The sequence below is a fragment of the Petaurus breviceps genome, unplaced genomic scaffold (genome assembly GCF_028583685.1).
Source record: "Petaurus breviceps papuanus isolate PSGF00001 unplaced genomic scaffold, PetGlider_PUasm1.0 67, whole genome shotgun sequence".
Lineage (NCBI taxonomy): Eukaryota > Metazoa > Chordata > Mammalia > Diprotodontia > Petauridae > Petaurus > Petaurus breviceps.
Window position 1 is genome coordinate 5,254,480 of NW_027186446.1, and position 13,825 is coordinate 5,268,304.

Sequence of the window (13,825 nt, forward strand, 5' to 3'; positions counted from 1 at the left end):
TGTGTATCCTTGGAAAAGCCACTTTTCCTTTGCTGGGCCTCATTTTCCTCATCTAGAAAATGGGAAGGGAGGAGAGGATGGCTAGATAAACTCTGAGCCACAGAAGTCACAAGATGTTGTGTGTGGTTTGTTTTTTCAGAGAAATGCCTGGAGCAGGGAGATGGACTGTTTGAGGAATAGCCAGGCCAGTGTCACTGATGGGAAATAAGGTGTGAGGAGACTGGGAAGATAAGAGGGGGCTAAGTTATGAAGGACTTTGAAAGGCAGACAGAGCCAAACTGAAGGGACTCTAGATCTCCCCGGCAGCTGTCATTTGCTCACCAATTCACCTCAGAAGGGCCTGACAGAAGACAGACTGTACTCTGGTGAGGTGGTACATGGGGTAGAACACTGCAGCTGGACTCAAGAAGTCCTGGGTTCAAATGTGACCCCTGGGAAAGTCACTTAACAAGAAGATTTGCCTCAGTTTCCTTTGCTGTAAAATAATAGTAGTGCTTACCTCACAGGATTGTTGCGAGGATCAGATGAAATAGTTATAAAATGCTCAGCACATAGGCATTTAATAGATGCTTGTTTCCGTCTTTTTTTTTTCCTTCCTACCTCCCTCTGAAGTAACTTCCAGCTCTGGGGGCTGTGACCTGGGTTTGGATCCTAGTTCTGCTTCCTACTACCTCTATGATGTCAGAGAAGTCATTTCACCCCTTGTTTTTAAAGTCATCAACCTCCTCATTTTTAAAAGGAGCTGATTGAATTATGTTTATATCTAAGGCCCCTTCTAGCTCAGCTGTTCAAAGGCTCTAAAGCTCCTTCCAACTCTGAAATTCTATATTTTGTGACTCTATAACCTTTGTGTCTCATGAATCCCTTTGGCAGACTGGTGAAGCCTGTGGACACCTCAGAGTAATGTCTTGTTACCTACATCCATAATTGAAGGAAATGTTAAATTTCAGTCAGAGGTTAGTGGAAAAAACCAATTCTCTCTCTCTCTCTCCCTCTCTCTCTCTCTCTCTGTCTATATATATATATATATATACACACACACATATATATATAATGTATACACACATATATATAATGTATGTATGTATATAGATTTATTTTTCATATCATGGATCCCACAGAAATCTGTCCATGAAACTCGCAGGAGTCCTTGAACCCCAGGTTAAGAATCTCCATTTTACATAAACCTCAGTAGTTACCCGAGATTGAGTTTGGAGCCACAAGGAATTTTGCCCCGGGCCTCCTAATGCTCGGTTCCCTTTTTTTCAGGATGGTCTTTGGAAGCATCAGGATCAAAAGATCAAAAGATCTCTCACTCTAAGTCCAGACCCTCGGAAAAGAAGATCCTCTGCCAGTTTGGATGCCACTGAGCACAAAGCAAGCTGCCTTTGCGACAGCGTCTTGCAAATGAGATGAGGTACAAAAACATCTTCTCCAAACGAAGACTCCAAGGCTGATCTCCCAAGCTGCTCGATGAGGAGAGGAGAGAGAGGCCGCCAACATTCCAAGTAGTACAAACTCATTTCGTAAAATCAAATGATTGCAAGTAAAATAAAAAACAAACATGTGTGTTTCTCCTCGTCCCATCTGTGGTAATTTCTTGAAGCAAAAGATCTTCAGTGAGGGGAGAAAAAAATGCAAGTGGAATTACTCTGCAAATAATATGGAAAATAAGCAATTAGGAGGAAAAATAATAAGGAGAAAATGAACATTAATAAGACAAACACAATACTCCACTGTTGGGGTATTTTTTTTTCCTTGTTCTGCAAACAAGTGGTGACTACATGTCTGGGTTTCTCAGTTCCACAGCTCAGAGCCTTGGCTGGGCTGGGGAGGTCGAGGAATTTGGAAGATGAGTCCTTAGCATTTCTGGGCATCAGCTCCTACTTGGCCACTAGAAATTAGGCTGGGGAGGGAGGGAAGGAGGGACAATTAATTCATTACCCTCACACCCCTGTAGTCTGCTGTACTTTCTTTGGCTCCCTTTTGCTTACTGAATCAAATCTTAGGATCTTAAAATTTAGAGCTGGAAGGAACCTTATAAATCATAGAGTCCAATCTCTTTGTTTTACAGATTGAAGAAACTGAGGCCCAGGAATTTTAAGTGATTTGCCCAACATCACACAAATAATAAGTAACCGAGGCAGGGTATCTCCCCAATCCTTGCATCATCTATTGGATATTTCAGGATGACTCATAGTCATCTCACACTCAAAATGTGCAAAACTAAACTAATGCTCTCATCCCCTCGAGCCCACCTTTCCTCCTAACTCCACCTTCAGTGGCCAAGTGGCACCATCCTTCTGATTCCCCAAGTTTGCAAACTTCATCCTCCATTCCTTCCTCTGCTTCTCCCAACATTTCAAATCATTCGCCAAGTCTGATTGATTTTCCCTCCACATCTTTCGGTTCACACCCCAAAAACTCATTTTCAAGACCTCGTCGTAGCTCACCTGGATTATTGTAGTAGTCCTTCATTAGGCCTCCCCCCCACTCAAATCTCCTACCCTCTCTGATCCATCCTCCACTCAGCAGTCATAGGCCCAACCGTGGGACTCCCCAATTCAAACTCAGGTTCTATTATACCATATCACCTCCTGAATCAAACATAGACTCCTTACAATTGAAATGAGGTAAACTCTTTACAACCTGGACCCAACCCACTTTTCCAGCCTTTCTGGCCTTTTACTCCCCTTCACGCACTTTTATTCAGTTAAACCAGACTGCTGTTCCTCACATAAAACACTTTCTCTTCTGTTCCTATTTCCTGCAATGGACTGTCCTTACAGCAGAGCTCAAGCCCTTTTCACCTCTAGTTCATCCTCTACTCAGATATCAAAGACTTCCTAAACACCCTTCTGACCATGTCACTCCCCTATTAAATAAACTTCAGGGACCCCCTGCGAACTCTTAGATCAAATATGAAATATGTTTGACACTGAGAGCCCCCTCCTACACACCCCTTTCCATCCTTCTTTCACTTTACAGGGCCCTCCTCCACACTCTTGGATCCAGTGACAATGGGATCCTTGCTCCTGCTTGAACAATACACTCCATCCCCTGATTCTGGCCATTTCCCCTGACTGCCTCCATGCCTGGAATGTTCTCTCTCTTCTCATCTTTGCCTCCTGGCTTCTCTGGCTTTCTTCAAGGCTCATATAAAATCCTACCTTCTATGGGATCTCTCTCAATGCTAGCACTTTCCCTCTACTCATTATTCCGCTTTATTATTGGAATTTTAATGATTATTGTATATAATAAATAATTGTAATTATTAGTTATTCCAGTTTATCCTGTATGTAGCTTAGTCTGCATGTTGACTCCCCCATTAGACTGTGAACTCCTTGAGAGGAGGGATTGTCTTTTAGCTTTGTTTCCTTAGCACTTATACACCTTGCATACAGTAGGCACCTAATAAATGCTTGTCATCTGACTTTTCAACTCACCCTTCCAGTTACAGCTTCCACTGTGCCTCTTCATGAGCCCTCCATCCCAGTCCAAATGAACTATCTTCTTTCTCCTGACCATGCCCTGAAATTTCTTGCCCCATTCTGCTGTTCTGCCTTCCATTGAGAACATCCCCTTGACCCCACCTGCACCAATCCAGTCCTACTCCTAAAGCTCAACAGAGTTCCGATCCCTCCAGCGAGTCTTCCTCCACCTCCTCAGTGGCAGTGATGTGCTCCTGATTTGATCTTTCCTAGTGTTTTGATTATTTATCTCAGTTGAGATAAACAAGTATTCATTTAGTTTCTACTATATGCCAGACATTGGACTGGGATCTCCAGAAACAAAGACAAAAACAAAGTAATCCCTGCCCTCAGGGAACTTATGTTTTACCATGAGAAAATAGTTTAATTTCCGCATTTGCAAAATGAAGGGGTTGGATCATAGGGAGGGTTCTTAACCTGGGATTTGAGTCCTTGGTTTGTTTGCATGGTTTTTAAAAAATTATTTTTGATCACTCTCAGCATGACTGGTTTCTTTTATAATCCTGTGTATTTTGCTTTATGCCTTTAAAAACCTAATATTTTGAGAAGGGGTCCATAGATTTCCCATGATTGCCAAAAGAGTCTAAAAAAGAAATTCTGGAATAGAGGATTTCTAAGGTCCTTTTCAGCTTTCTCCCTCCATGATCTAGAAGATAAACAACTAGGCATTGTGGGGAGTCTCACTTCTGTTGGTGTTCATCCTTCATTTTCAGAGGATCAGTGATATCATGGGTGATGTCTTGACTTGCACATGAATTGGATTAAAGTGGGGCAAAGTTGCACAAAGTCGTCAGTTTCACTCTCTCTTCCAGTGGCAGGACAAAAGTCAGGACAACTGGTGATGGCCTGGGTCACGGTGGATGGTCTTTGATGTCTGACCACGCTCTAAATACTTCAGCTGCCTTCATGGCTATTGGAACAAATTATCCGCCCATTCTACTGGGGAATGTCTTCAACATGCTTGGGGTAGGCATCACCAATAGGTTTGAGGCCTGTGAGTTACCCTCAACCTAGTTTAGCCCGTCTGCTGATACAGCTTTACCAGGATATGGCCACTGTGCATGCTACACCTTCTTAGAGTCACAGATGAGAGTGAGGTGAAGGTGGACACCAGAGGTGAATGAGAAGCCCTGAAAAGGGCTCTCATACAAGAGGTTCCAGTCCTCTCTCAACACCCCATAAACTTAGAGCTGTATATTCAAGGGTGATTTCTTTTAAGGATGACAAACTCCTTCACATCTCCTTTTGTGGTAGAAAATGCATTAGATTTGGAGTCAAAGGATGTGGGTTTGAATCCTGGCTCTGCTCCTTGCTAACTGTGTGACCCGGGTCAAATCATTCAGCCTCTGATCTTCAGCTTCTGGAAGTACAAAATGAAGGAACTGGAAGTCCCTTCCAGATCTAACATTCTCTGGCAGGGCATCAGGCTGCTTTTCTTCCTCAGGTTTAATTACCAGTTGAAAGCCCCAGTGTTTGGAACCTTACTTATAATTTCTACACAGAAATTCTATTCCTCCTCTAGGTAACAGATTCTTCAGAAACACACGCTGCCCCAAGGGGTCTGGGGTAAGGAGTACTCCTCCAGGAAGAACCAGAGGGGCATGGCCTCTACAGAAGCACCAACATTCATACAGCAAGGAACAGATGGTCTGCTCACCTTCCTCCTCTGAATGTAAAAACATCCTCGGGTCATGGCCTCCTTCTTTTCCACTTATACATAATTAGAAACTTGTGAAAACAAAGGAGAAATTCTGGCTGCTTTTTTAGCAAGGCTTCTAAAGTAGCAGCCAAAAGGGAGATGAGTAGAGAGGGAACAGGGCTTTCAGACCTCCCTGGGTCAGAGATAAGACTGCTGCCTAACAGGAGAGATCCCTGGCTTTCATTCATTCATTCAATAAGCATTTATTAGGTATCTACTATGTGCCAGGTGCTATTCTAAGTGCTGAGGATATGAAAAAAAGGAAGGCAAAAGACAGTCCCTGCCTCAAGGAGCTTACAGTCTAATGGGAGAGACATCGTGCCAACAAATACAATCAAAGCAAACTATATACAAGTTAAATAGGAAATAATTAAAAGAAGGAAAGCAATGTAATTAAGAGGGGTTGTGGAGGGCTTCCTGTAAATGGTAGGAATTTAGTTGGGACTTAAAGGAAGCCAGGGAGGTCAGCATTTGGAGTGTTCCAGGGCATGGGAGACAGACAGAGAAATGCCTGGAACCGGGAGATGGATTGTCTTGTTTGAGGAATAGCAGTGTCACGGATGGGGAGTAAGGTGAGAAGACTGGGAAGGTAAGAGGGGGCTAAGTTATGAAGGACTTTGAAAGGCAGACAGAGCCAAACTGGAAGGGACTCTAGATCTCCCCAGTACCTGTCATTTGCTCACCAATTCACCTCAGAAGGGTCTGACAGAAGACAGACTGTATTCAAGCATGGTGTTAACCTGAGCTCCGGCTTAACCGAGGCCCAAAGAAATAAGGGAGACAGGTAGACGGTGTGTTGACATTTGAGGTTGAATCCTTCCTCAGACATTTTTATTAGCTATGTGACCCTGGGCAAATCATTTAACCTCTGTCAATCTCAATTTCCTGATCTGTAGAATGGGACTAATAACAACATCTACCATTTTACTATTCCAAAAGTGTATATTAAGGTTGGTATTAGATGTCTGTAAATTGTCTTAAATATGTTTCCTCTCGGGCTTTTTATTACTGTAGTTAATATTATAAGGATTATCATTAGTATTAGTAATCACATAGTGTGATTTACAGAGAACCACCCTCAAAGTCAAAAGACCTATGTTCAAATCCTGCCTCTGTACACCTGTGTGACTCTAACCAAGTCAGTTAATGTCTTTATTAAGCACCTACTCTGTTCCAAGGCAGCTATTGGGCACAGCAAGTAGAATGCCCAGTCTTCAGTCAGCAAGATCTGAGTTCAAATCTGGTCTCAGACACATACTAGCTGTGTGACCCTGGGCAAGTCACTTAACCATGTTTGCCTCAGTTTCCTCATCTGTTAACTAATCTGGAGAAGGAAATGGCAAACTACTCCAGTTGCCAAGGAAACCCCAAATGGGGTCACAGAGAGTCAGACTTGAGGTTCGTGAAAAATGACTAAACAACAACATTCCAGGCAGCTTAAATTGTCGTTGCCCCCAGGCAACTCTAAAAATTGCAGTGCAGTCACTGCTCTTCCTCCCTATTTTAAAATGTATTTATTTATTTGTTTGCTTATTTACTTATTTTAACCTGAGTCTCTCTATATCCCCTGGTTGGGAAATGCAGCAGCCACCCAGGACCCCTTCTGACTACGGATCAGACCAGAAGCTTTGACCTGCTCAGCTTCTGATCAATGCTGTTTTGCCTGGGCAGTCTAGTGCCCACCTCCTCCCTGAAGATTCACCATATTGGTGCCAAGCTTAGTGAAAACACCTTTAACACCACTGTAGCTCAGACCTCTCAAGCTCAAACCATCTGCCAGCCTCAGCCTCCAGGTAGCAGGGATTGCACCACACCCACTTACCAATTTTTTTTTATATCATCAGTTTCTAAAAAGTTTGATCATGCGTATCCCTTCATTCATGAAATCAATGAATCTAAATTTAGAAAGAATCTTAGATCTACAGAGCCTACAATGTCAGAGTTTAGAATCATAATACCAGAAAATGTCAAGGTTGGATCAAAGAACAATATTTAGGTCTGAAAGATAGCTTTGCTGTTCAGTTGTTTCTGTGCCCAACTCTTCATAACCCAATTTGGGGTTTTCTTGGCAGAGATACTGGAGCAGTTTGCCTTTTCTTTCTCCAATTCATTTTATAGATGAGGAAACTGGAGAAAACAGGGTTTTAAGTGACTTTTCCAGGGTCACACAGCTATTATGTGTCTGAGGTCAGACTTGAACTCAAGATGAGTCTTCCTGACTCCAGACCCAGCACTCTGTGCACTATGGCGCCACCTAGCTGCCCTGAAAGAGAGTATCATTTAATCTACTCTAATCTATCATTTTGCAAAGGGGTAAACTAAGCTCTAGGGAGAGTGATGACCGAGATCATTCACTAAATTAGTTGGTAGAACAAGATGAGAATGCAGAGCTCATGAATCTCCAGTCAGTGGTTTCCCCATATTTATAGAATCATTTACTTAGAGCTGGAAGGAATGTCAGAGGTCATCAGTTCAGCCCTTATCCAAAGCATGAATCCCATTTAACTCTCTCAAAAATTTAAAAAAAAAAAAAACATATTTCTTGAAAACAGATTAAGGGAAAATTGAAGTATTAAAGCCATTCACTAAACATAAAATATGAATAAGCTTTAAAGGTATCTATGAATTCCTCTCCTATTCCCCCTCAAGAAAAGGAAAACATTTCCCCCTGTAATACACCAATATTCCCCCTTATTGTGCTGGCTAACATCTTCTGTTGAGAATAGTACCAGAGATCACAGAATCATAGGATTTTCAGGCTGGATCAAACTTTAAGCATCATCTAGCCCATTTGCACCCGCATTTTACAAATGAGGAAACAGACCTAAAAAGGCTGTGTCCTGTCCAAAATTATGCAGGTAATGATTCTGATTCCAAATAATAATAACTATTTTTTTTCTCATAATGGCCATGGAGGCTATGTAGTACAAATATATTTCCCCCATTTAAAAATTAAGCTCAGGGAATAAAGTGTCTTGACCAAGGTCATGCAATTAGTAAGTGCACTTTCCACTTTGCTAGTCTGTTTCTGAAAGAGTAGCGCCTTCTAGGTGGGAATGCCAGTTTGCTTAGGGTACTGTTCCCTTGGCGGGGGGAGGGAGGGGAATTATTAACTTCCATTAATATGAAAGAGAGGATAAAATGCAAAAGTATGAGGCAATCCTATAAATCAAAGAGTATCTGAAGGGAGCTGTCCAGCCCTCCCCTAAGACCACCTTGGAGACAAAGAGTACAGCAGGGAGAATAGACCCAGAACACACTGCAGTGATAAGCACACCACCTCCTCCTTGATACCTGCCATTTAAACGAGTCACTAACTATTAAGCACCTATTGTACACCCAACACTTGGAGAGGCCAGAAGTGGGAAATTGATCCCTACTGGGAAGTGACTTTCCTCAATTTAATTTGTTCCTCCAAGATGATAAAAGGATGGCTCCTTCATTAAAAGAGCTTTCCCCAAGTGCAACCAACTCTTGTCCATTCATTTGTTCAACCATTTCTGAGTCTCAGTTTCTTTCTCTGTAGAATGAAGGAAGTGGACTAAAAGGTTGCTTGGGTCTCTTCTAGATCTGTCCTTAGATTTACTAGCCTAATACCATGTGTGTAAAGTAATGAAAATACTGCTGTACCTGGAAGCAGGAGACCTGGGTTCAGATCCCACCTCCAAAGCTTATCAGTTGTGTGACCTAGAATTAAGCAAGAGAAGAGTTAGCTAAGACATTTCACCTCCCTCTGCCTTAGTTTCCATAGCTGTAAAATAGAGGTAATAAAAGCATGTATTATAAATTCTAACTACTCACAGATGTTTTATAAACTTAAACTATTAAAAATTTGAGTTCTTCATTCATTTCAGTCATGTCTGACTCTTCATGACCCCATTTGGGGTTTCCTTGATGAAGAGCTAGAGTGGCTTGCCATTTCCTTCTCCAGCTCATTTTACAGATGAGGAAACTGAGGCAAACATGGTTAAGTGACTTTCCAGAGCCACACAGGTAGTAAGAGTCTGAGGTCAGATTCAGACTGAGGAAGATAAAGTCTTCTGACTGCACCACCTCACTGTCCATATAAGAATGCTGGATATAGAGTCCAGGGACCTGGATTTGAATCTAGGCCCTACCACACAGCATCTAAGTGATCAAATATTAAGTGACAGAATGATTTGCCACTTAGGTCATTTAATCTCTAGGGCCTCTGTTTCCCCACATGTCTATTGAGGGAGTTGAATCAAATGACCTCTAGGATCCCATTCAGCTTTAAATTTATGGTCTCCTTATTGACTATGTGACCACATGTAAAGTCACTGTCTCTTCACCTGTAAAATGGGGAACATACATTAATCACCTAAAAGTTGGTTGTGGGAAAAGCACTTTACAAACTTTAATATATTATATAATGTGAATTTTATTATGTCCTGTGATTCAAAGCCTCTTTCAACTCCACAGGACACTGTGGTTCTTTGGCCCTGAGGTCTATTTTCAGTTCTGATGTTATATATACTTTGGGATTCTAAAGTCCTTTCCAATTCTAACATTTGGGGGTTTTGTTCAGTCCCTTCAAGCTCGGCCAGTCTGTATCCTATGAGTCCTTGTAAGGCCCCTTCTAAATCAAACAGTTTATAGTTTGGGGTTCTAGTGGTTCCTCTGACATTCTGTCATTCTCTTATTTGAAGGGCCCTTTAAGGTTTTACATCCTGTTAGTCCATTCACATATTCAAATATGAAAAATCAGTGTCATTCAAGATGACTGTCTATTCTTGGTTAGAGACAATTGTAAGATAAAACATTCCCTTAAAGAGAAAAGGAAGGTGGAACTTATATTGTTCAAAGTTCTAAGCATTGCTTTCTTTTCCTATTTCATAAAGTCACTAAATCCGAAGGGAAGTAATGCAATATATTATTAAATGAGACGATTGGACCAGATGACCTCGAAGGTCCTTCCCAGCTCTGGTTTTTAACGATGATATGAAGTTAACCCTTTCTAACCTGTGAAGCTGGAGATTCCTCATTAGCTAATCAGATTGTTCCCCTGGCCTTTCCCATTTTATAAATATTTATACTGATTTATACTACACAGTCTTGCAATATATATTTAATTTAAATAGACTGTCAAGATCCACGCTGTAATTCATGTAGGGTGACATTACTAAAAGCCTGTAATTCAAGGCTAAAATGTCCAGGCCTACAAACAGCTGAGGGAGCCTGGAGTAGGATCATATATTTCACATGTCAAGAGGACAGAATACACATCTCACGAACACTAGAAAAGATCTAAGAATCCCATTAGGTTTAGAAGCCTCTCAACCTAGTGTTTCAAATGTTCCATTCGCTGGAGATAAGCACCATGAAACAGCCACGGAGACAAGGTAGAAGCACTACGGAAAAGAACGCTGGACTGGAAATGTAAAGATCTGAGTTTGGCATTGGGCTCTTGTACCAGCTGTTACCTTTGGAAAGTTACTTTTGGGCCTCATTTTCCTCACCTGCAAATCAAAGCAGAAATACTAGATGATATCTAAGGTCTTTTGTAGCTTGGGCATGACACATTCTATGATTCTCAGCTTATTCCAGTCCTTAATTTCTGTAAAAATATTGGATGAAATGACCTCTAAGTCCCCTTCCAACTCTAACATCCTTTTATTCTATGATTCTAATGTCCCTTTCAGCTCAGTTTTTGATTCTAAGATCTCTTCCAACTCCACAAATCCTATGATTCTATTCTATTCTAAAGCCCCTTTTATCTCTGATGGTCCATGTTCTATGTTCTAAAGAATTTTTCAGCCCTTCAGACATTCTGTCTTAAATGATCTTAAGTCTCACCAGTTCTAACATTCTAGTATTCTATCACTTATAGTCAAGCATTCCAAGCTCTGGATTTAACACATTTTAGCCCTGCCCAGTTTCCTCTGAGAACCTCAGATATAACTAATACAGCTTTATCACATTCTCTCTCTGTCTCTGTCTCTTTCTTTCTGTCTCTGTCTCTCTGTCTTTCTGTCTCTCTGTCTCTCTCTGCCTCTCTGTCTCTGTCTCTCTCTGTCTCATTATCTCTCTGTCTCTCTCTCCTTGAATTCTGAAGGAACTTAACAATGTCCAGGAAATTCCACTTCCTCTCTCCAGGAAGTTGGGCTTCAAACTATCCAGGAATTCAACATTCAAGAAAATTCTCCTTCTTTCCCAAAGAAACCAAGTTCCCAGATTGTCACCATTTGGCCATGTTCTTCCCCTCCCTTAGAGTTCACATGACAAAAAACATGCACGATGGCAATAGGCCTCTGCCTCTGCTTCTCTGTGGTGGCCAATCCTAGCGATAGGGGAAGGGACTAGGTCAAAGTTCAGGGGTTCCTCCTGCCAAGCTCTCAAGTTTGCTTTCAGTTTCCAGGGTTGACTTTATATCATATGCCTTTCCCCTTCTCTTTATAATCCCAGCCCAAAGGGGGCTTTGACACACCATAACCCAAGCCAATCACTTTATTATCAATCAATGAGATTTAAGATGTTTTTATTCTCAATGTGGTATTACTCAGAGTGACCCAGTGGATGTCCTTTTACCTTTTCAGACTGTCAATAGGAATGTTCACAACCTCCACAGGAAGATACAAAGTCTCCAACAAAGGATCATCAACCTATAAGTTCATCAAATTTATAATGATGATCATGATCATGATAGCATTTATCTAATGATTCTTAAGGTTTACAAAATATTCTCCTTATAACCTATTATTATCCCCGTTTTAAAAATGAGGAAACTAAGGTACAGAGAGATAAATGACTTGCCCAAGGTCACACAATTGATGTCTGAGGCAGGATGTGAACTCAAATCTTCCTGACCCAAAATCTAGCACCACCTTGCTGCCTTAGAAATTCCCCTCATCATCTGTGTTCTATGAGTCCAACATTCCTTCCAGATCTGAAATGTTCTGTTCTATGATTCCAAGAACCCTTCTAGCTCTGACGTTCTCTGTTCTAAAGTTCAAAGATTTCTTGCAACTCTCTCATTCTGTGGCTCTGTGAGCGTGTAGGGAAAATTCTAGATTTGTTTTTTCCAGAGATGAGAATCACAATACTTTATGTATATAGGGTATGTATATCAGTGTATTGGGGGAGGGAGGGTGGACTTAACTTGTATTCTTTGCTTACAACAACACTGTAAGAGGTAAACAGGTCATTCACTTAAGAGTCAGGCCCAGGGCGAAATTCAGGTCTTCTGACTATATGTCCATCTTTCTGTTGTACTACGTGCCTCTCTAAGTCAAGGTTTCCCCTCCCAAAACTTTTTTACTGATGCTCCTTTCTTTTTTATATCTCACCATAATTTCTCAATGACTTCCTCCCCATAGAATCAATCAATGGATAAATATTTATTAAGCACCTACTATGCTAAGTACTGGGGATATATAAAGAGGTAAAAGACTGTCCCTGCCCTCAAGGAGCTAAGGAAGGGGAAAGACAAGCCAACAAATATAGACAAAGTGAGTTTCTTTGCAGGATAAATGGAAGATAATTAACAGAGAGAAGGCACTGAAATTAAAAGGGGTTAAGGAAGACTTCTTCCAGATAGTGGGCTTTTAGTTTAGACTAAAAGGAAGCAAGATAGGTCAATAATTGGAGCAGAGGAGAGAGAGTGTTCCAGGAGTGGGTGGCAGACAGGGAAAATGCCCAGGGCAGAAAGATGGAGCGCCTTATTTGTGGAACATCCAGGAAGCCAGTGTCACTGGATGGAAAAAGTGTGTGTTGAGGAGTAAGATGTAACAAGACTGGAAAGATAGAAAGGGGCTAGGTAAATGAAGGGCTTTGAATGACAAAGAGAGCATTTTGTATTTGTTCTTAGAGGCATTAGGAAACCACTGTAGTTTATTGAATAAGAGGGGTGACATGGTCAGAACTGTGACTTAAGAACATTTCTTTGGTGGCTGAATGGAGGATGGATTAGAGCAGGGAGAGGCTTGAAGCAGACAGACTCACCAGGAGGCTATTGCAATAATCCAGATGGGAAACAGTGAGGGCCTGTGTGAGAGCCGCAACTCTGTCTTTCTTGACTCTGTTAAATAATACAGGGTTGAGGGCAGGGTGAGAGAATTGTGTCTCCAAATGCTGGTCCAGCTCTCCAGAGTCACAGGTATTTGGGATGCATTATTTCTCTCTACAAAAAGACTCACCTATCCCTTAAATCACTCACTGAAGAGTGGAGCATGACCACATCGGCCAAGGCCAACCCTTTCTCTTGCAGCCCAGAAAAAGAAAAGTCTACTTGTATGAGGGGCTAGGGACCATAGACAACAGATAAGGGCTGTGTGTGCAATATAAGTTAATTTTTATTATAATTTTTTTCAGTGCCTTTGTATAGAAATGGAAGCAATGTGCATAATTTATGGAGGCCTGGATATGCACATGCCAAGCTCTAGCATTCCTTGCACATGCTCACTCAAGCATGAGATGTATAATGCTAACACATTCAGATGCCTGTGGAGGACCTGGTCAAAAAAAAAAAATCTTACTCCACTCCAGTACATTAAAATGATCAGGGCAGGGATCAGAGGTTTACCTCATTGTAAATAAACTTTGCATTTACAATTTAAAATTAAAACTGAATTAAGTGATTAAAGGCACACTATTTCTTCATAAATGTGTCTCAAGA

General features: G+C 41.4%; 1 protein-coding gene across 1 annotated transcript in view; it reads left to right on the forward strand.

Annotated features, from left to right (window-relative positions):
* The first annotated feature begins 373 nt into the window (after positions 1-373).
* Positions 374-13,825, forward strand: part of LOC138173928 (cyclin-K) — a 269,034-nt gene continuing 255,582 nt past the window's right edge. Inside the window, exon 1 of the mRNA XM_069103982.1 lies at positions 374-383. The gene's annotated coding sequence lies outside the window, so the exon portion shown is untranslated. The remainder of the gene's footprint in view (positions 384-13,825) is intronic.